This window comes from Microtus ochrogaster, chromosome 10 (assembly GCF_000317375.1).
Source record: "Microtus ochrogaster isolate Prairie Vole_2 chromosome 10, MicOch1.0, whole genome shotgun sequence".
Classification (NCBI taxonomy): domain Eukaryota; kingdom Metazoa; phylum Chordata; class Mammalia; order Rodentia; family Cricetidae; genus Microtus; species Microtus ochrogaster.
In genome coordinates, this window is record NC_022016.1 from 68,264,887 (window position 1) to 68,285,259 (window position 20,373).

At 46.8% G+C, this 20,373-nt stretch overlaps 1 long non-coding RNA gene across 1 annotated transcript in view; it reads right to left on the minus strand.

The window, feature by feature from the left end:
- Positions 1–17,698, minus strand: part of LOC106143909 — an 18,500-nt gene extending 802 nt beyond the window's left edge. Inside the window, exons 1-2 of the long non-coding RNA XR_001229046.1 lie at positions 17,483–17,698; positions 16,856–16,980 (exon numbers count right to left, since the gene is read on the minus strand). This is a non-coding gene — a long non-coding RNA (uncharacterized LOC106143909). The remainder of the gene's footprint in view (positions 1–16,855; positions 16,981–17,482) is intronic.
- Positions 17,699–20,373: the final 2,675 nt, after the last annotated feature.

Consider the following 20,373-nt stretch of genomic DNA (forward strand, 5'->3'; position numbering starts at 1 on the left):
GGGCTCATCCAGAGACTTTCTGAACTCGCAGCCGGAGCTCCGGGCTCATCCAGAGACTTTCTGAACTCTCCTCTTACTTGCTCTCGCTCTCCTTCCCAGCTGGGTACAAGCTGCTCTGTCTCGAACATCCTGTCATGTGTTCATCAGGCAGGTCTGTCATCAACTTGGCCCAGCCCTGCCTGTCTAAGAATAGAGACTGCGTGCAACCAGGCCTCCCTCTCCTACGGACAGCAGGGGGATCTGTCAGATCGGGAAAGCAGAAAGGAAAATCCTTTATTCAGCCAAGGCCACGGTGGCTAGTTGACCACCGTTACAGAGCTGGGTCAGATCTGACAGCATTCCAAACCTTGGCACACTGCACGGGACACGGCGTGGGGTAGGAGGTGGGGAATTGTTCATTTTACTTTCTCATTCACCTGTCCTATTTTATCTTGTGGGCACACATTAGACACCTACCATAAAGACTTGTACTAAAATCTGGGGAGTAAAATTCAGCCGCTTTTTCTAGCCTTCGAAAAGGTCTTAGTCGGTGTCCTACACTTTGAAGAAACACTGAGACTTTGACAACCCTTATAGAAGAACGCATTTGAATGGGACTTACAGTTTCAGAGGGTTTTGTTCATTATCATCATGGTGGGGAGTGTGGTGGCACACAGGCAGACGAGTTAGCTGAGAGTTCTTTTTTTTTGATTGTTTTTTTGTTGTTGGTTTTTTTTTTTTTTTTTTTCGAGACAGGGTTTCCCTGTGGTTTTGGAGCCTGTCCTGGAACTAGCTTTTGTAGACCAGGCTGGTCTCGAACTCACAGATATCCAAATCTGAAGGGAGACTCGGGGCCTGACTTGGGCTTCTGAAACCTCAAAGTCCACTCCAAGTGACATACTTCCTCCAACAAGGCCACATTTACCAATACTTTCAAGCAGGGCTACTTCCTAAGCATTCAAATATAAGAGACTATGGGGGGGGGCATTATTAATCAAACCACCATACTGGGAAAGGCAAACACGGAGACGGATACTTACAGCTTACGACAATATGTTGAATTCATTATAGCAAAACCTGAAATGCCTCTGAGAGCCCACCAGACAGTGGCTTAGGAAACAAAGAAGTATGCTCCTATCTTATGCACTAAATTCAAAGAAGAGAGGTGGGCCCTTTCGCTCCACACATTCAGGGACTTGGCTGGGCTCCTTTCATTCTGGTAGCCTTAGACCCTGGTGGCACTGTCTTCATCTTTGCTCGTGAGGTTGAGCCGCATGCCTGTGCTTCTACTAGCAGGAAGGGGAAAGAGTGTGGAAGAGTCAGGAGTGAAAGTACAGTGGCATGGTATTGCTATTCATTTAGTCCCCTAAACACAGCCAAGTGAGGTATAATCAGGTCTGGCCATGAGCTCCTAGCTGCCGGTCAGGGAACACATCCGGTACCACTGTTGTCCTAAACGAAGGAGAAAACACGTTAGGGACAGCCAAACCAGTTGTCTAGCTGAGGGAGGATGTAATAACAGAGATGGCTGGTAATTTCCTCATTGGGACAGAAACAAGGACATCATCATGAAAGAAACAGCTCCTGAGCTATGACTCTTGAAGGGTAAATAGGATGCAGGCATTCCAATAAGATGGCAATTGCTCTCAGGGTGCAAAGGACAACCAGCTCGAGAGGTCGTAGTCAAATGGATGGATGAAACTGAAGCCATATTTCATAGCTTTCTGGTCTTTCTGAGATGATATGAAGTTCAAATATATAATCAAAATGCATCCACACAAACCTCACACTCCCGCCTCTGCCCTCTCACGGACACCTCCGAAAGGAGAGGGTGGTACAATTGCTTCTCCTCTCTTTCCCTGTTTTATTTCTCCCTTTAGTTGACTGCCACTTTGTTGCTTGCACAGACTACCAAGAGAGAAGGGACATAAAAGCCAGGGACAAAGTTGCTTGGTCTTGTGATGCACTGGCTTTGTGTTTTCCTAATACGGAAGAGGTAAAACTGTTGGCTCTTCCTTGTATTACATTGAGTGTGTGCACACACACGCATGTGTCTGTCTGTCTGTCTGTCTCTGTGTGTATGCGTGTCTGTGTGTCTGTGTGTGTGTGTGTGTATCTGTATGTGTGTGTCTGAATCTCTGTGTGTTTTTGCATTTCTCTGTGTTTCTGTATGTGTCTGTATCTCTCTGTATGTGTGTGTCTGGGTGTGTCTGGGTCTCTGGGTCTCCATGTGTGTGTGTCTGTGTGTTTCTGTGTGTGTGTGTGTGTGTGTATCTGTATGTGTGTGTCTGGATCTCTGAGTGTTTCTGCGTCTCTCTGTGTTTCTGTATGTCTGTATCTCTGTCTCTTTGTGTGTGTTCGTGTGTGTCTGTGCCTCTGGGTCTCCATGTGTGTGTGTCTGTGTGTTTCTGTGTGTGTGTATCTGTATGTGTGTGTCGGTTCTCTGTGTTTCAGCATCTCTCTGTATATCTGGGTTTCTGTATGGGTTTGAGTCTCTGTGTGCCTGTGCTCTAGATCTCTATGAAAATAGCACACAGAGACACTCTCGGGTGTCCATTTTACAATATATACATGGAGGTTAGACGACAATGTATAGATAGTTCTCTCCTTCTGGATGTGAGTCACAGGGAATGATCTAATATTGTCAAGCTTGGCAAAAAGCACCTTTACCTACATTGACATCTAGTGAGCCCCGGCTCGCCCTTTTCTGAGGAACTTTGATGGGTCCCTCAGAGATTTCCTGATAAAAGAACCTTTTCTGAAGTTTCGGCGGGACAAGACTGTGGCCTGCAATGAGCCATAGGGTGATCTGACTCTCTGTTGAGTCCTGTTTTTCTCCTTAGCTTCTGGGTGTAGCAGAAGAAAATACAGAAAGGGCATTGTAGTTATGAAAAGCCAAAGATAGCACTTCTTAAAGAAAAGAAATATGGCCATAGAAAAAGGAGCCTGTTCTAGGAGGACCCCAGGGAGAAAAATGGGTCCTGCGAATTTCTGGGAGTTCACACCAAGTTCTCTGGATAAAGACCAAGATGACCATGGCAGGAGTCGGGAAAGGTGGAAGTCAGCACAGTTAGGACTCCCCAGTCTCTCCTCTCTTCTAACTGATCTTCTCCAGGCTAGTGGCCGGGGGTGGGGGGTGGGGGGAGTTGTTGATTGCCTGGAGCTCTTCTTGGCAAGTCAGGCACAGGGGACCTAGCCCTCCTAAGGATGTGGGGGTGTTCTTGACCTTTTGATCAACAAGGGACACCCCACGGGGTGGTGGGGAAATAGGAAGGCTTTCTTTTAGCATATTAGTATACTGAATGCAATCATTTTTTTGAAGGATCCAGGATGAGGCCCTGTGGTAGAGTACTTTCCTAGTATGTGTGATGCCTGGGTTCACTCTCCAATAGAGAAAATAAAAGCGGGAATTTTGTTTCGCAATATCGCTTGACCATGCTTTGGCTCAACAAAATAGTGGGTCATTAAACAAGATGTGGTGGTGTGTGTGTCTGTAATCCTAGCCCTTGGGGCCAAAAGCAGGAGGATTGCGAATTCACAGGCCACATAGCTTAGAACCTTATTCCTCAAGAAAGCCACACCAAATCAATGATAAGACCCTGACAGTAGTAGCAGCAGACAGGTATCATCCCAGTACTCAGTAAGCTGAAGCAGTGGGATCAGGAGTTCAAGGTCAGCCTGGGCTGTGCACCAAGGTCCTGTCTCGAAGCCAGTATGGTTTACCGTCTTCTGCCACCAGTCACTTAGGAAGCCACCCCTTCCCTCTGTTCTCTTCCTCCCCTGCCCAGTCCCATCTCAGGGACAATCCACGATCCTAACACCTGCTCTTCACGGGGCACTGTCCTGGGTGCTGAGATCAAATCTTGCCCCTTAAGGAGTTTGTGTTTTAGGGAAAGGAGATAAAAACTGAAGTGATTGCGTGCTGTTGGTGTGTGATAAATACTGCTCCAGATGGGAAAATTCCTATTGTCAGACCCAGTGGCCCTGGGAGCCCAGCATTCCAGAGAAAGGAATGATGTGTAAACACAATTAGAATACAATGCTGCCCTGGAGTCAGATAGGCAGATAGGTGTGTGTGTGTGTGTGTGTGTGTGTGTGTGTGTGTGTGCACACACGCGTGCGCAGAATACTGAGTGAGTGACTCACGCTGCTTCAGGGCATCAGGGAAGATTTCGCTGGCTTTTTGTTTAGAGAGCACACTATTGTATTATAGAAAAGTAGACGATAACTATCTTCAAATGCAGTCTTCTGCCAGCTCTCCTCCCCAAAGCCCCAGGCCGTTCCCACCCAGAGGATCGCTCTGGTTCAGAACTGGAGCCAAAAGCCTGACTCCACAAGGTACCTTCTCCCACAAAGGCAGCAGTGTGGGACAAAAGACCTAGGGAGAAACTGAAGGAGGGACTTCATGATCAGTCCATGAGACCCAGAGAGAAGGCAGCCAGTTACTCTCTGTGAGGTTGGAGCCTGGCTGGGCCTGGGACCATGGCCTTACTCATCAGTGATGCTTTGTAGACAGGAGCTCCCGCCAAGCTCTTGGTTATGATCTCATCCTATTTTGCGTGAGTTCTGGGTCCAGACCCATGACTTCCACAGGGTCTCAATAGGTAAGGTTAATTTGCCAAAAGAGCTGGGGGTATATATAGGTGGCAGTGTTGGCCTTAAAAGTACAAGGCCCTGGGTTCAAATTGAAACACCAGTGCGGGGCAGGGGCAAGCTCAGTCATGCTGAAGCGCTCCACCGGACTTCGTGCTGGGACATGTTGCTGATGACCGGAGTGATTTCCAAGCCACACCAGAATTCTAATTCAGGTCTCTTTAGTGTCACTTTGAGTAAATTACTCCTCCTCTCTGGGTCTCTTCTTTGCGTATATCAGGAATATTTGCTGGTGAGATAAATGTGTCATGAGGATGAATCAGAGCCCTAGCACAGGGACAGGCATATCACACTTGCCCAAGGCAGAGCCACTGTCATGGTTACAACTCCGCGGTAGAGGGTAGACTGAGCACAGTAAAGAAGGAAAAGGCTGTTTCATCTTTGCCATGCAGCAACAGTCTAAACGCTTTCTTTAGGAGGTAGTGAGTCCTCCCTCACTAGAGGGATCCAAGCAGGAAGGCTGGAAGACAGCTTTCCATCAGAAACTCCTGTGCTCAGCGTCAGGTGGAGCTACATATGGTGTGTCTCACATGCCTTGGACAGGCCTAGCCTACCACGATTGGTTCTGCAGGACAAATTGACAATTGAGAGCCTGGGCTTTGGAGGTAGCCAGATTGCATTCAAATTCCAAATCCCAAATCTCTAATGCTAGGAAAGCCATTGATTGCTCTCTGCCTCAGTTTCCCTATTTGTAAACTAGTGATATGAGTGGAATGGATCATGCAGAATGGGGATTGCCAAAGATGATAGTGTCTCCCATCATCAGCAGGATCCAGTAGAAGATAGTGCCTCCCAGCATCAGCACAGCCACCTGCCCCAGGATCCAGTGAATTGTGTCTTACTTGACATCTCAGCTAATCTGCCTCGCCTGAACAACGCAAACGTCAACAGAATTGTATTATTAAAGAGGAAGTAAATGCGATAGTTTCCGAGGTACCGAAAGTCTTGAACCCCGGAATATTCTGGAAGTGGGAGCCGCCCAATCTTTTCAAGTCTCCTGGAGGATAGAAATGGGTGGACGCAGCTTCTCAGAGCCCTCTTCTGCACACACATGCTCACCTTGGGATAATATGCTACAAGAGTTAGCAGCCTTCAGTCTCTGGGCACCCTTCAGCCTGCCCCATCCACTAAAAGAAAACAGACGGCAGAGGCAGAATCATTCAAATCTTGACACATGACCTAAGCACTCTTGGCATTGTCTTTCCGTCCTCCTAACTCCCTGACCCCGGGGAACCTTCACACACTTCCTCCAGTGTCTTGTTCTCTGCAGCCTCTTCTATAATTGACGAAAGAGAAATGTTCCATTCGACAGCACACTCTGGATCTCCAGCATAGCAGTGTGCTTCTCTGGCAGATCCTGAGCCTACATAAAGGGTTTAACATTCCTGTGTCCTGTGCCCAATTCTCCAGGAGCAGCCTCCCATTCTTTCATTAGAGACACTTCTCTCTACAACCCAGGCCTTGTAGAGATGGGTCTATCACCCAAACATGATGAGGTGGTTTGGATGAGAATGGCCCCCATAGGCTTGTAGATTTGAATACTTCGTCACCAGGGAGTGGCACTATTTGAAAGGATTAAGAGGTGTGGCCTCATTGGAGGAAGCTTGTCACTGGGGGTGAACTTTGAGGGTTTTGTTCTAAGCCCTGAGTCTCTCTCTACCTGCTGCCTTCAGATCCAGATGGAGAACTCTCAGTTACTTCTCCAGCACCATGTCTGCCTGTATGCCACCATGCTTCCCACAATGATCATAATGGGATAAACCTCTGAAGCTGTAAGCAAGCGCTAGTTAAATGCTGTCTTATACAAGACTTGCTGTGATCATGGTGTCTCTTTACAGCAAGAGAACACTGATGACCAAGAGACATGATTAGTGAGTTACACGCATCGCTGCTACAATGCCAAGTCAAGGACTGGCCATTGACAACAAACATCAGCCTTGAGAATTCTTGCTAAGGATGTGGTTGTGGAACTCTGGGGATAAAAGGGAGGCTCCTCTCTGGGGGACTCAATAGAGAATAGAGCCAGCATAGGAACTAGATATAAGACACATTGTTATCATTTGTAAAGATAAGGCGGTGGGGGACTGGTCCCACAAGGGATCACCTGAGGCCTCGGCAGGAGACAGATAGACAGATACATCATGCAGAGAGAGTTTGGGTATAGAGTTTATTTAGTGGGTTATGAAGGGGAAAGGGGAGAAGGGGAAAAGAGAGAAAGGGAGAAGCTGCTTCTCCAGAAGAAGGGCAGACAAAGAGAAAGGGAGGGAAGGAGTCAGGGAGAGAGGGAGGGGGAAGGGCGGGAGGAAGAGAGAAAGAGGGAGAAATAGAGGGAGCTGTAGAGGAGGTGCAAGAACAGCTGGTCTAGGCAGAAGTGGGGAGGTTGGAAGTGGACAGATCTTGTCTCTTAAAGGGACAGGGTACCCAGGTGACAGACCAGGTCAGCAGATTACAACACACACAGCAACACAAAGCTGCCCTGGCATGGCTTCTGCTCCTGGATTTAAAAACACCTCAAGTGCGGCGAACTTTCTGACCAGCAGGAAAGAACAGCCACCAGATGAGGATTCTTCTCAAATCACGCTTTATTGGAGCCTCTTGGTTGTAGGGAGAGCAGAAAGCAAGGGGCCCAGAGCCCTGAACTATAGCTGCTTATATAGGGAGTCTGCCTAGCAACTTTTGATACTTTGATACTTTAACAGCTTTTCTGGAGACCCACCGGCAGGAAAGAAAGCAGGGGAACATCCCTGTCAGTTACAGACCAGGATGTTCCCCTGCCGGTCAGGGGAAGTGTGGGCAGCTAGATCACAACAACTCACCCTGTTTTCCGGTGGAAGAACTGCAACCCTAATATGGAGTTATCTATCAAGCGAGGCTGGGGCCAAATGCCATCTTGTAATGGCAGCTATTTAAATCGGCTCCCAGCACTCAAGTGTATTTCCCTTCCATTTTTCATTGCAAGAGTCAATAAATTCCCTTGTTGTAACTAAGAGACCAACACACATAGAATAAATAAAAACTTTTCAGGGATAAAGGGCTTGCTCTCTTTGTCAAACAACTATTAAATTTAGGCTTACTGTGGAAGTAATGTTTAAAATGAAAATGCATACTGAGAAGGCAGCCTGTTGATTTCACACTGTCAGAGAAGAAACCTACCTCAGTGATGTAGCATGCAAGCAAGACTCAGGGCTGCATAGGACCTATACATGTGCAATGTATGTCCCAGTGGGAAGAGTTCTAGCCTGATAAGAGTCACAGCTAAACTAGAAAAAGCAAAGAATTGTCTAGGCCCATGGGCAGATTCAGGTCAGCCAGAATAATCATTATTTCACTCCTTACAGAAAAGTGCTGAGAAAACACCGGGCACACAGGACCAATGTAATAGTTCTTATTACCATTGTCACCATGAGTATCATTATGTATGGTGATGCCAGAGGAATGGCCACCCAGAGCAACCCAGTGTTACTACTCAGGACTCGTTTGAGTTCCTTGGTATGTGGGGCAGCGAGGGACACTTCTCTAATGGTGCCACTTGTCTCTGCTTCTCTTGGTATGTGTCTTAGTTGGCTTTGTCAACTTGACACAGCAGAGAACAGCCTCGGAAGGGAGTCTCAGTGGAGAGATTGCTTAGACAAGATCGGCCTATGGGCATGCCTACCAGGGATTGCCTTGGTTGTAAACTGATATAGGAGGGCCCGGTGGGATGAGGTGTGGAACTCCCAACACTGGCACAGAAAAAATGACCATTACCCTGCCTCTTAATTTCCTAAATTCCAACTTCCATAGAAAGTGTGTGACTGGCCCATTTTGAGGATGTCAAGGAAGGGGTGGAGCTTAGCAGCCCAGGATGAACACTGTCAGTGTCTAGTTAGATCCCTCGAACCCTTCAATTTAGCCTGCCAGCATCTGGAGGATACGTTATTTCAGGGTTGTGGAAGCCTGTTCTGTCCTGGGTGGGTGATAAACAGAGGTGATAGGAACTCTGAACCCCTGGGAATAGCTCTCAAGAAAACTGCCTGGGTCTGGTGTATCAACACCCCAACTGTATTTCCCCTGGGAGGGGTAACCCTGAGGACCCCAGCTGCACCATTTCCCAGGACAAACACACTCCAGTGGTAAATGGCTTTGGAAGGCTCACAGAAATCTATCTTCCTGTTTCTTGGTCTTATGCTGAGGTCTCTAAAATAACTATTTGCTCAGGCTCTGCTTCTGGGGAAACCCAAGTCCAAACACCAACCAGGGAAGGACCAAATGCAGGGCTGAGAAGAAAGCTCAGTTGTAAAGCACTTGTCCTGTGAGCAATAAGGACCTGATTCTGATCCCCTGGCCCATGCAAAGAGCTGGGACCCGAGACACGCAACTGTAATCCCAGAGATGGGAGAACAGGGACCATAGGATCTCTGGGGTTTGCTAACAAGCCAGCCTAGACAAACTGGTGAGTTCCAAGTCCCAATGAGAAACCATCTCAAACAGCAAGGTGGGTGGCTCCTGAGGAGCGATACCCAAGGTTAGCCTCTGATTTCCACACCTAGATTTCCACACCTACATGTACATACGTGTATATACACACATATACGCAGAGAGGACAGGATGGGGAAAGGTGTGTGCGTGTGTGTGTGTGTGTGTGTGTAAATGTAAAACTCTAGAAGAATAAGGAAGACCAATGTAATAAGTCAAGGAGAAGTTGGCCTGAGGTGGAATGCCTGAGGCAGGGGGATTTCTCTGTTGGCCTCTGCAGCTCTTGGCAGCAAGGTCTTGGGAGGGAGCAAGGCAACTATAAGAACAGCTCTAGAAGCCAGATGGACAGTCCAGTGCATGTTGGTTTGGGAGCTGGGCATTCCCTTTGCCCTAGAGGTGAGGTGTAGGGCAGTCTGAGGAAGGAGCAGGCTGTGGGTTATGCATTTTCCCTCTGCACGCATGGCAGTGACTTTCCATACCACTCTGTCATTTCATGCCGAAGGGAGAGAAATGTGGCCCCAGAGAGGGAATAGGAGCTTTGAAGGCTGTGGCACTCCATCTACCTGTCAGAAAAACCTTTAATAAATGAAAAGGAAAGGGGGAGAGGGAGGGCTGACAGTGACAGGGAGAAAAAGATGAAGTGTGAAAACTTCTGTCCCTGGCTCTGAACCAAAGCATTTCGGCCCTGAGATAAAAGACAGGGAAGATGGACTGAGGCTAGGCCTGCCCTCAGAGGCGCAGTGCCCAGGGCCAGGCCGTGAACAACTGGAGCACTCCCTTTCCTGCTCAGAGGAGCAGTGGGTGACCTATTTCCAGAGAAGGTCTCTTCCCTGGCTGGGGCTGGTGATGTTCAAAACTCCCCTAAGGAGGGAGCCCCCAGGGAAACAGTCCAACCCAGGGTGTACAACATGGCTGGGGGTGGGGGGACCCCATGGCTGGGGGGTGGGGAGAAACACAGCAGTTAGGTGCTACATAGCACTGGCTTTAACTTCTTCCCAAAAGTATGGTGCTGTATAGGATTTCCAAAGGCCCAGAATAGTTACCCATCATGAAAAAGCAAGTTGACACATCCTATCTTTGGGACTCTCAAAGAACATTCTGGAGAAGTCCTTTCTTACCACTCACCTCAGACAATAAAACAGAATTCCAAACCCGTTGGTGATATGGTCTAAAAAACACCCCAGGGGCTCAGTGTGACGGGGGGTTGTGGGGAGCGTGGCCTGCAGGAGGTGGCAAGATCCATGTCACCTTCTCCTCAGTGCAGGTGCTATCTGCTTGGCCTGGAGAGCTTTGTGCTCAGCTCTGTTGAAAAGGGGCATTTGCAAACCAAAGAAAAAAATAAGAAACCAAGAAATAGTTACGAATTCACTGGACTTAATTACTAGCGGTTACCAGTCATTTAGTGCTGCGACGTTCCCAAAGGTTTTCTGTTCACTAGTCTTTAATCTGCTTAACTCCCTGAGAGTGGCACTCTCCCACCCTACTCTTGTTGAGAAAAAGAAGCTAAGTCACAAGGGAGTGACTGGTCCCCCGGTGAGCAGCAAGCAAGGCAATGGGGCCATAAGGGATTATCTAACCAAAGGTTCTCCCTTGGGACCTGTAGCTAAAGGTTCCCTGTGAACCAAAGGCCTACCCTTAGGACTTTCTTTTTTTTTCGAGACAGGGTTTCTCTGTGGATTTGGAGCCTGTCCTGGAACTAGCTCTTGTAGACCAGACTGGTCTCGAACTCACAGAGATCCGCCTGCCTCTGCCTCCCGAGTGCTGGGATTAAAGGCATGCACCACCACCGCCCGGCCCCTTAGGACTTGCTGAATGTTTCTTTTTCTTTCAGATATTTCACTAGGGTATAGTAACTATGCAAAGTCAAAGGCCGGGTGTCATTTCATTTTGGTTTGGTTTGGGCTGTTGCCACACTGAAGATTAAACCCAGAGCTACCAGCGTGCCAGGCAAGCACTGTGCCACTGGCCTGTAACCCTAACCCTTTTCACTTTTGATTCTGACAGTGGATCTCACAAGTTGCCAAGACTGACCCTGAATTTGTGGTTCTCTTGTCTCAGTCTTCCGGGAAGCCGGGATTTCAGGTGTGCACCATGAGCCCTAACTAACTGTACAAAAGAATGGGTTTGCTTGTGGCATTTTTATGCATGTGCATGATATTCTTTCAGCAACCTCACATTATCCTCCCCCACTGGTTCCCTACTTACCAAATAACCTCCCTTTACATCCACGCTCTTGTTTCTTAAACCAGAATCTACATTGAAGAGGAAGGAGGCAGTCGTGTGTGGTGGTGCACACCTCTGATCCCAGCACTCTGGGGGCAGAGGCAGAAGCAGAAGCAGGTAGATCCCTGAGTTGAAGTCTAGAGTGGTCTACAGAGTGAGTTTCAGGACCTCCAGGGCTACACAGAGAAAAACCTGTCTCCAAAATCAAAAGCAAACAAAAAGAAAAAAAAAAAAGGAAGAATGCAAAGTCTGTCTTTCTGAGTCTGGCTTCCTTCACTTAACAAAATGATCCCAGCTCCACCATTTTCCACAAATGGCAAAATTTCATTCTTCTTTATGGCTGAGTAAAACTCCATTGTGTGCCTATATCAGTGCCTGCTCTTATTGCCATAAAGGACTTGGCAGATGTGATTCAATTAAGGGTGTTGAGATGGGTTATCTCAGGCTGCCCAGGTGGGCTCTAAATGTGGGTGAGACATAGGGAAGTTTGACAACACAAGAGAGAATGCAAGGCAATATGAAGCCGAGATTAAAGTGATGTTGGAAACCCCAAAGGCCAAAGCTAATGAGGATATAAGGGCTACAAGAACAGCCGATATTTTTGTCCCTGCCCTGACATAGATCAGACCCCAGGAGACAATGGCGCACTTCTCAGAGGATTCTGAAACTCAAGAAAGTCACCTGACCTCCTGATCAGAAAAGTCTCTTTCTCTCTATTAAAAATCTTTTTTTGTTGTTGTTGTTTCTGTTTGTTTGTTTAGTTGGTTTTTGGTTTTACAAGACAGAGTTTCTCTGTGTTTAACAGTCTTGGCTGTCCTGGAACTCGCTTTGTAGACCAGGCTGGCCTCAAACTCACAGAGATCTGCTTTCCTCTGCCTCCAGAGTGCTGGGATTAAAGGTGTGTGCCAAAAAGCCCAACTAAAAAAATTTTCAAAACTCATCCTCCATTGTTCATGAAACACATTCTTTGAGTTTATAAGATGGCCCTCAACGTCACTGGCTCAATGCAGGCTTTGGTGACAGTGACTCTGGCACCTTCCATCCTAGGTTAAGCCTACCTGAGATGAGAACATCTCCATATTTCTCAAAGACCCCCATTCTCTCTCCTCTCTTTATGAGGCCACAAAGCCCCGGATTGTTAAGAACCACCAGAAGAGAAAGAGATCAGAATGATTCCCTAACACAGTCCGTAGAGGCCTCGTGAGTCTTCAGACACACTGGTTCTGACCTAGTGAGACTGACTGCAGCTGCCTAGCCTCCAGGATGCACGTTGCTTTGAGGTGCGGGAAGTGAAGGCAACCACCAAATGGCGCTGCTTCACAGAGAGGGACAGGGCTGGATACAGGCCAGAATCTGGCAGGGAGAGAACTCTAGGCTGGGAGGCTGTGGAGCTTTGCTGCTCAGGAGGAGAGCAGGGACCCCCTCCCCCACCACACAGTCAGTAGCATCTCTCTGTGCTCAGAGGTTTGTGAGAATTTGAAAGCCGAGTATTCCCCTTCATTCAAGCTCATTTTTCTTGTTTTAAGATTGCTGTGTGACAGGTTGCTAGGGAGACAGCATCGTGGGGAAGGACACTTGCTATGCAAGCATGACAACCTGAATTCCAAGAATCTGTGTCCAAAAGAGGCAGGCTTGACCGTGCTGACAAGTAATTAGAGACAGGAAAATCACTGTTTACCACCCTGGTTGAGGACCACATTCAACAAGAGATCTGTCACCACAAGAGAATAAGGTGGAGGAAGAGAAAGAGGAGGAGAGCTGATGTCACACTTTGTCTTCTGCATGTGTGCACACACATGTCACACACTTAAAATTGTTCTAAGAGTGTCTTTTTGAACTATGAAGTCACTCAGCCCTCTCTCTATATGTAGACTTCATTTGAAAACATCCCACCTGCTAGACAGTTATTAAAAAAAATAATTTCTTGCCAGGTGGTGGTGCACACACCTTTAATTCCAGCACTTGGGAGGCAGAGGCAGACAGGTCTCCAGTGAGCTTGAGGCCAGCCTGGTCTACAGAGTTTCCAGGACAGCCAAGAACTACACAGAGAAACTCTGTTTCAAAAAAAAAAAAAAAAAAAAAACCAAAAGCAAATAAACAAAAAACAATTTCATCTCCTACTGCTGCTCTAAGAACACTAAGGACAGTTTTGACTGGACACTAACTGTCACAAGTTACATGAGTATCTATCTAGTGAAGTAACTAAGTAGGGGCTGCTCTGGGCAAGACTGAAATCTGAGAGAAACGTGGGGCAGGGGAAGCAAAGGGCTGCCCAAAGCTGAGCTCTGAAGACACAAAGCAAGACCCAGGTTATCTTGAGGAAGTGATGAAAGGGCACACGTGTTGGAAGGATCAATGTTTTGCTCAGCTTTGTCGGAGTGGGGACCATGGGCAACGGCTTGAACAAGGGCTTCAGGCGCAGACAGGTTCTCTCCCACTCTTACCCCCTCAGAGTGGGGGTTGTCCAACTTTTTTAACACTTGTTCATTTCAAATGTGTCAGGAGGAGTTGGGGTTTGAAGCAGGAGAACAATGATGTGATTTTAGGTTTGGAATTCGGTGAACAAAATGAAACCACTTCAGAGGTGTTTATAACAACTGCACCCAGCATCCCTGGTCTGGTCTACAGACCTTGTTAGCTCCCTTTAGTGACATAAAAGCTTTTGAGATGATGTCCCAAAGTGAGCATCGGGCATGAGACTCACAGGTACAACCGTCTCGGACTCCACCGCTGTCCTAGTCACAGGACCCTAATTCCCCACGAACACCGCCGTAGCCACTTCACTATCCTCAGGCACAACCGTCTCGGACTCCACCGCTGTCCTAGTCACAGAACCCTAATTCCCCACGAACACCGCCGTAGCCACTTCACTATCCTCAGGCCTGCTCACTTCCAGTGCCCCCTGCAGCACACGCCTGCGCAATCTTGTCCCTTAGAGCTCAGCTCTCAAAGACGCCTCTAGGCTAACATCTCCCAGCTCCCCCCTCTCAGGGGTACCCTCTTTCTTCCTCCATACAAAGGGCAGTAGAGCCATGAGTTCCTTGGGGCTACCAACATCACCCCTCCAAGCCCCAAACAAGTTTTTTTTAAAAAATAATAAATAGATAACTAAGTAGAACCTCACAGAATCTACTCAACCTTCCCTTCCTTTCCACATGCCCCTCCAGGGATCTTTGAAAGCCAGGCCTCAGTAGGTCATAAATCTGCTTGGTGGCTACAGTTTCACAAGCAGGAGACTTCACGGCTCCTCGCAAGCCAGAGATGTAAGTAGATTCGTTGCACCCTGTGTCAGGTCTCCTGAGGGCAACTCAGCTGGCAGGAAAGACAGACCCTATTCTCTGCCAGGACTCCAGGGCCAGATTGCTGGCTAGCTGGACTTGACCACAAGCCCTGACTCCCTAGCCTCAGTTTCCCCAGCAGGACCTTAGCAGAATCTCAGGGCCTCCCACATTGCCCTGCAGAGAAAATGCTTTATAAATATTTATAAAACTAATGACTTTGTTGCCCATGAAAAAGACAATCACAGATAGCCTTCCAACCGAGCTGATGGGACAATAGCCCACTGGAGATCCCTAACTCGGGGATCCCTCTCCTTCCCCCACTCTCTCTACCCTCCCTTCCTCTTCTTCTCCATGCATCCTTCTCTGCCCATTGTAGTACCATCTCCTTCAGTCCCTTTCTCTCGCGCTTTGGAATGGCTTCCTTCTGGTTCTATTGTTAGCGAGAGAGGTCTTCTACTTTGAAAGCTACAGGAAAGGCAAGAGCCAGAGTTTTCAAAGGCAGTCTCTACCTGGAGCCAGGGATGGCTGAGCAGCCCCCCACCCCCACCCCGCTACATGTGGGAAGATCTGAGCACTCCAGACAGGCCTGTCCTATGCATCTAGTCTGCCAGGGCTTCTGCTTCCCTGGCCTTTCTTCCTGGAATTATTTCTGGGAGAATGCAATCACAGTGGGGTTTCTGACTTGGTTTGTCTCTGGGAAAACACAGATCCGAACTTTGCTTGCTCCATCCAAACAGGACAGCTTATAAAACTAAGCCCTGTGTGTCCCTGAACTCAGAAGAAGTAGCTGTCTATTGTAGCATTTATGGCTAAAATGTATTTTTACTCCAGGCTTATAAAAGCTGCTTGTCAGAGCCAGGCATGGTGGTGCACATCTTTTTAAACCAAGCCCTCGAAGACAGAGGCAGACAGATCTCTATGCATTAGAGGCCAGCCTAGTCTACACAGTGAGCTCCAGGACAGTCAGAACTATATAGTGAAACCCCTATCTCAAAACAACTCAGTGTGCGGGCTAATTTTAGGTCAATTTACAGAGACTAGAGTCATCTGAGAGGAGAGAATGCCAACTAAGAAAAACAAGACTGGGTTGCAGGCAAACCTGTAGAGCACGTTTCAAGTCAGTGATTGACTGGGGAGGGCCCAGTCCATTTTGAGTGGTTCTATCCCTGGGCTGCTGGTCCTGGGTTCTATATGCAAGTTGACTGAGCAAGCCAGGGAGAACAAGCCAAGAAGAAGCACCCCTCCATGGCCTCTGCATCAGCCCCTGCCTCCAGGTTCCTGCACTCTCTGAAGGAGTCCTGACGCCCTTCCTTGATGGACTATGGATATGGAAAAGTAAGCCAAATAAACCTTTTCCTCTCCAACTAGCTTTTGGTCATGGTGTTTCATCACAGCAATAGTAACGCAAACTAAGACACTCAGAGCTTCTCCAAGACAAATATCTGTCTTTTTCATCTCTGTGCTAGTATCTAGTATAGATAGAGGAGGCCTTTAAAGAACATATTGAATAAATAAAGGTGTTTATTTAGTATTTATTATTTGCAAGGCCCTGAAGGACAAAAATGAAGAAAGCTTAGCTCTACATCCAGAAATTTACAACCTTCCAGGAAGACAAGTAGCTATCACCTTGTAGCAGTAAATACTATGCTGTGGAATCTAGTATTAACCCATCCACCCCTTAGGACTCACTCTTTAATGCATAGTCTGGAGTCATAGCGATGGCTGAGTAGCTAAAGGGACTTGTGGCCACCCCTGGTGGCTGAGTTAGATCCTTAGAACCCACGCAATAGGAAAAGAGATAATAAAGATAAAAAGATAATAAAGTTATCCTCTGGCCTCCACATATGCCATGGTACAAGTGTATCTAAAAACACAAAACATAAATAGATGGGGGGAAAAGGTTTAACTATTGTCAGTGCTGTACTGAAATCAGTTTTGTCAACAGGGTATCACACATGCTCAATTTGAGGTTTTCATTCCCAAACTGAACAAACATCTCTGGCACTCCACAGCTGATTAGCATCTCCTGGGTACCATTTATACTGTGAGTAACAATGTTGCCACGCATGAGAGTTGGCTTTCCATCTACCTGTCTGTTATATCAGCCTCACAATCTTCTTAGAATCTGGGTGTGATCATTGCTGTCCCCTCCTCCTCCATCCCCAACCTCCCTCCATCCCAGCACCACCACCCTCATGATAATAACTCAGCAGCCCCAGGGTTCTGTCAGAAGCCTGCTGCGGAGCTGTCTGCCTGTTACTTACTTCTTTTCCTCTGAGGCTTCAATGTTCCTTTAGTCGTTGTCAGCTCTTCAAGGCAAAAATTTTGACAGCGTATTATGTTAAATTCCACAAGGGACATTTTTCGCTTGCCTCCTTGGAGATCCGGCCTGTGGGTTGGGAATGGACCGTGACACAGTTACACACTCTGCTTTTCAGCGGGGCCTCATAACTCACGTTGTGATCTGTGATGTCTGCCAGGGGAGCTTGTGTTCCAGGGGGGGCATGTTAAATGCAAGACATGGAAAGGTGGAGCCCTCTGCAAAACTAATCAGGCATCCCTGAAAGGCTTGGCATTCTAACAGTAAAATATCAGGGGAGTTGGGGGTATGTGAGTTTCCAGTCTCTCTTTCCTCTAGCAGAAGGAAAAGCTGGCTTCCAGAAGAGGACCCACAGACACCAATTGTAGTGAATAAGAATAAAAATGAATGGTCAGAGGACCACGGAAAAGCGCAGCCAGCTTCACCAACCCACGGTGCTCTCATCAGCTGCACACGCTCAGTGTGTGTTCAAGAGGGCTCTCATCTCAAGATGGTGGCTTTTCTTGGACCGTGAAGGTCACATCTGATGCAAGAACCCCCTCCTCCATGTTGGCTGCCCGCTTTTCCTCACCTGTTTTCCTGGTTTGATCTCTGCGGCTGTCTTCCTCTGCTCTGATTCCCGAACTGACAACGCCCTCGGCCTGGTCCAGTTAGACAATTTGAGTTTCTAGGACTCTTTACAGTACTTTCACCCACCCTGAAACTTCAGCTTTCTCATTTGTAACGTGAGGAAGGCAGGGCACTTTTAGTGTGGTCATGGTGAAAATTCCCAGATACTTGCCGCGTCAAGGATGGCGCTTTCGCAAGGCACCATGGGTAAACAGAGCAGTACAGATAGCTTGTTTCTGCTTCTGAGGAACCCCGATTGTAATGTAACTGCGCAACTATATGAAAAACAGGTCCCCCAAAAGTAAACGTAAATCGCCACATGATTGACAGTTCCACTTCTTGAATGAACTCAAATGAATGGAAAAGCAGGGGATTAAATTTTTATTTGTAAGTGGATGTTTATAGCAGTATTAGACTATCCATCTGCATAGGAATAGGAGCACACAATTTGGCCTTATAAAGGCAGGGAAGTCTGTACCAGTGATGACATAGATGAACCTTAAAGACATTCTGAAAGGAAATCATGCAGTCATTACTATACAAACGCTACGTGATTATATGTATGACATACCTACAGTAGCCAAATTCACCAAGATAGAACACAGAATCGTGGTTACCAGTAGCTTGGGAGCAATCGGGGATTAGTAAAGAATTGTTAATTACCGAATCCAGAATTTCACTGGGAGAAGCTAAGGCGTGGGGAAGCAGATGCTGGTGGAGGCTTGAGTCCACGCAGAAGTATTTAATGACACCAAACAGCAGACCTAAAAACTGACTAACTTAGGCAGCTTACGTTATATATGTCTCCCACACCTTAAAAAGACAACTTGAATACTATCCAGAAAGTAAGAGAAACCTACTATTGGATAAGGACAGAGTCTAAGAGTAATGGGAAACTTGAATTTTCTTTGGGACACACTTTCTCCATGTATGTAAGTTCTACCGCTGCAAAGGGCAGCTATATCTCCTGGGTTCTAGCTTGACAGAGGAGTGGAAGCCAGATTAAGAATGAGGGAGCATAGCTGCTATATTTTAAGTCAATATTTACTACAGAGCACTTGAAAATGAATGACAAGGAAGTCCAGGGAAAGTCAGCCACACTCTTTATAGGAGTGAGGAAAAAAATCAAAAATGATCAAACCAATCACATATCATCCCAGAAGAACGTTCTAGATTATGTGTTCTAGATCTCTGTTTACTCGTTTGTTTGTTTGTTTGTTTGTTCTTTTGTGTTCAAGTCCTCCAGGATAGCTTCTAACTCTGTGCAGTCAAGAATGACCTTGATCTCTGGCTCTCTTGCCTTCCCCTCCCAAGTTCTGGGATTACAGAAGTGTTTCACACAGCCATCTCTCTTTATTTATAAAAATGAGACATCATACAAGGGGCTAGGCAGGCAGCTCTGTGTTTCAGAGCAGCTGTTGCTCTTCCAGAGGACCTGCGTTTGTGTCCCAGTACCTACATGGTGGCTCCCAACCAACCGTGACCCCAGCTCCAGGAGATCCAGTGTCTTCTTCCAATGTCTTTGGACTCAAGGCATGCATATGGTACACAAACACACATGCAAACAAAGTACTTATAAAATAAACATGTCTAAAGTTTAAAAAGAAATCTTACATAAACCAACAAAGATAAATCCTGCCGTAAGGCTGGGAAAAGTAGTAGACCTGCCAGTTCTGTCTGCCCACCCACTCTCTGGAGAATGGGAAGTAACACATCTAACTCAGTGAGACCACCACTGACCAGACGCTGGCTTTAAGTACACCAGTGTAGGCACCTGAGATGTCCTCACTTTGGGAGCAGGATGTGGTTTAGTTATTTGGGACAGATTTTGTTATAGAGCACAGGTCAGCCTTGAACTCACTATCCTCTGCCCAAGTCTTCCAAGTTCTAGGACTCTAAGCACGTGCACCACATACTACTTCACAGTGTTATGCTGTTACCACGCTATACGCCAACTTCCTAGGGTCCTTATTGTTTATATTCCTGTGTGTGTATGTGGAGTGTGTGTTGTGTGTATATGCATGTTTGTTTATGTGAGAGTTTAAGTGTGTGTTTGTGTGTGTGTGCGTGCATGTGGGCATCAGAGGTCAGTATTGGGTATTTTTCCTCAAGTGCTGTCTATTCTTCTAATTTTTTTTTAAGATAGGGTCTCCACGTGTCCTGGAATTCACTAAGTGGGCTAAACTTCCTGGCCAGTAAGCTACAAGGATCCCTTTGCCTCCATTTCCCTAGCACTAGGTTTACAAATAGACACCGTGATACCTGTCCTTTGTTTCTGTGTTTGTTTGGTTTGTTTTTTATCGTGGGTTCTAAGCGTTAGGGCTCAAGTTTTCATGCTCTCGGGGCATACACGACTGAGCTGTCTCCCAGCCCTTAGTCTCTCTTTTCTTTTCAAACGATTAAAAATACATTTTATTGCTCACTTTAATTTTAGTTCTTGCATTGTCTGAAGTTCAGAATGCAAAATCTTCAAATTGTCATTTCATATAAACTTTCCACACATGGTACTTGAAGGTCTCTATATCAGTGTGATTGTTGTCTGTAATGGCCTGGAAAAGGACATAGACACGCACTTCTCCATTTTAGGACAAGAAAAACAAGCACTGTGTTTTCACAAAAGAATTCAACTTCTTCAGTTTCTGCAGCTAATTAAAATGTTTTGGTTCAAAGAGAAGGAACAGACCAGATTTCTGGATCTACATTATCCAAAGGGCGGTGTCAACTTAGAAGATCAATCATTTCTGCTCATTCTCCCCATTCCCCTTGGCATAAAAGCAAGTATTTAAAACTGTGCGTGTAAATTAAGATGGATCTCAACAGTCGCTATATAAGGTTATAGATTCAAACATATAG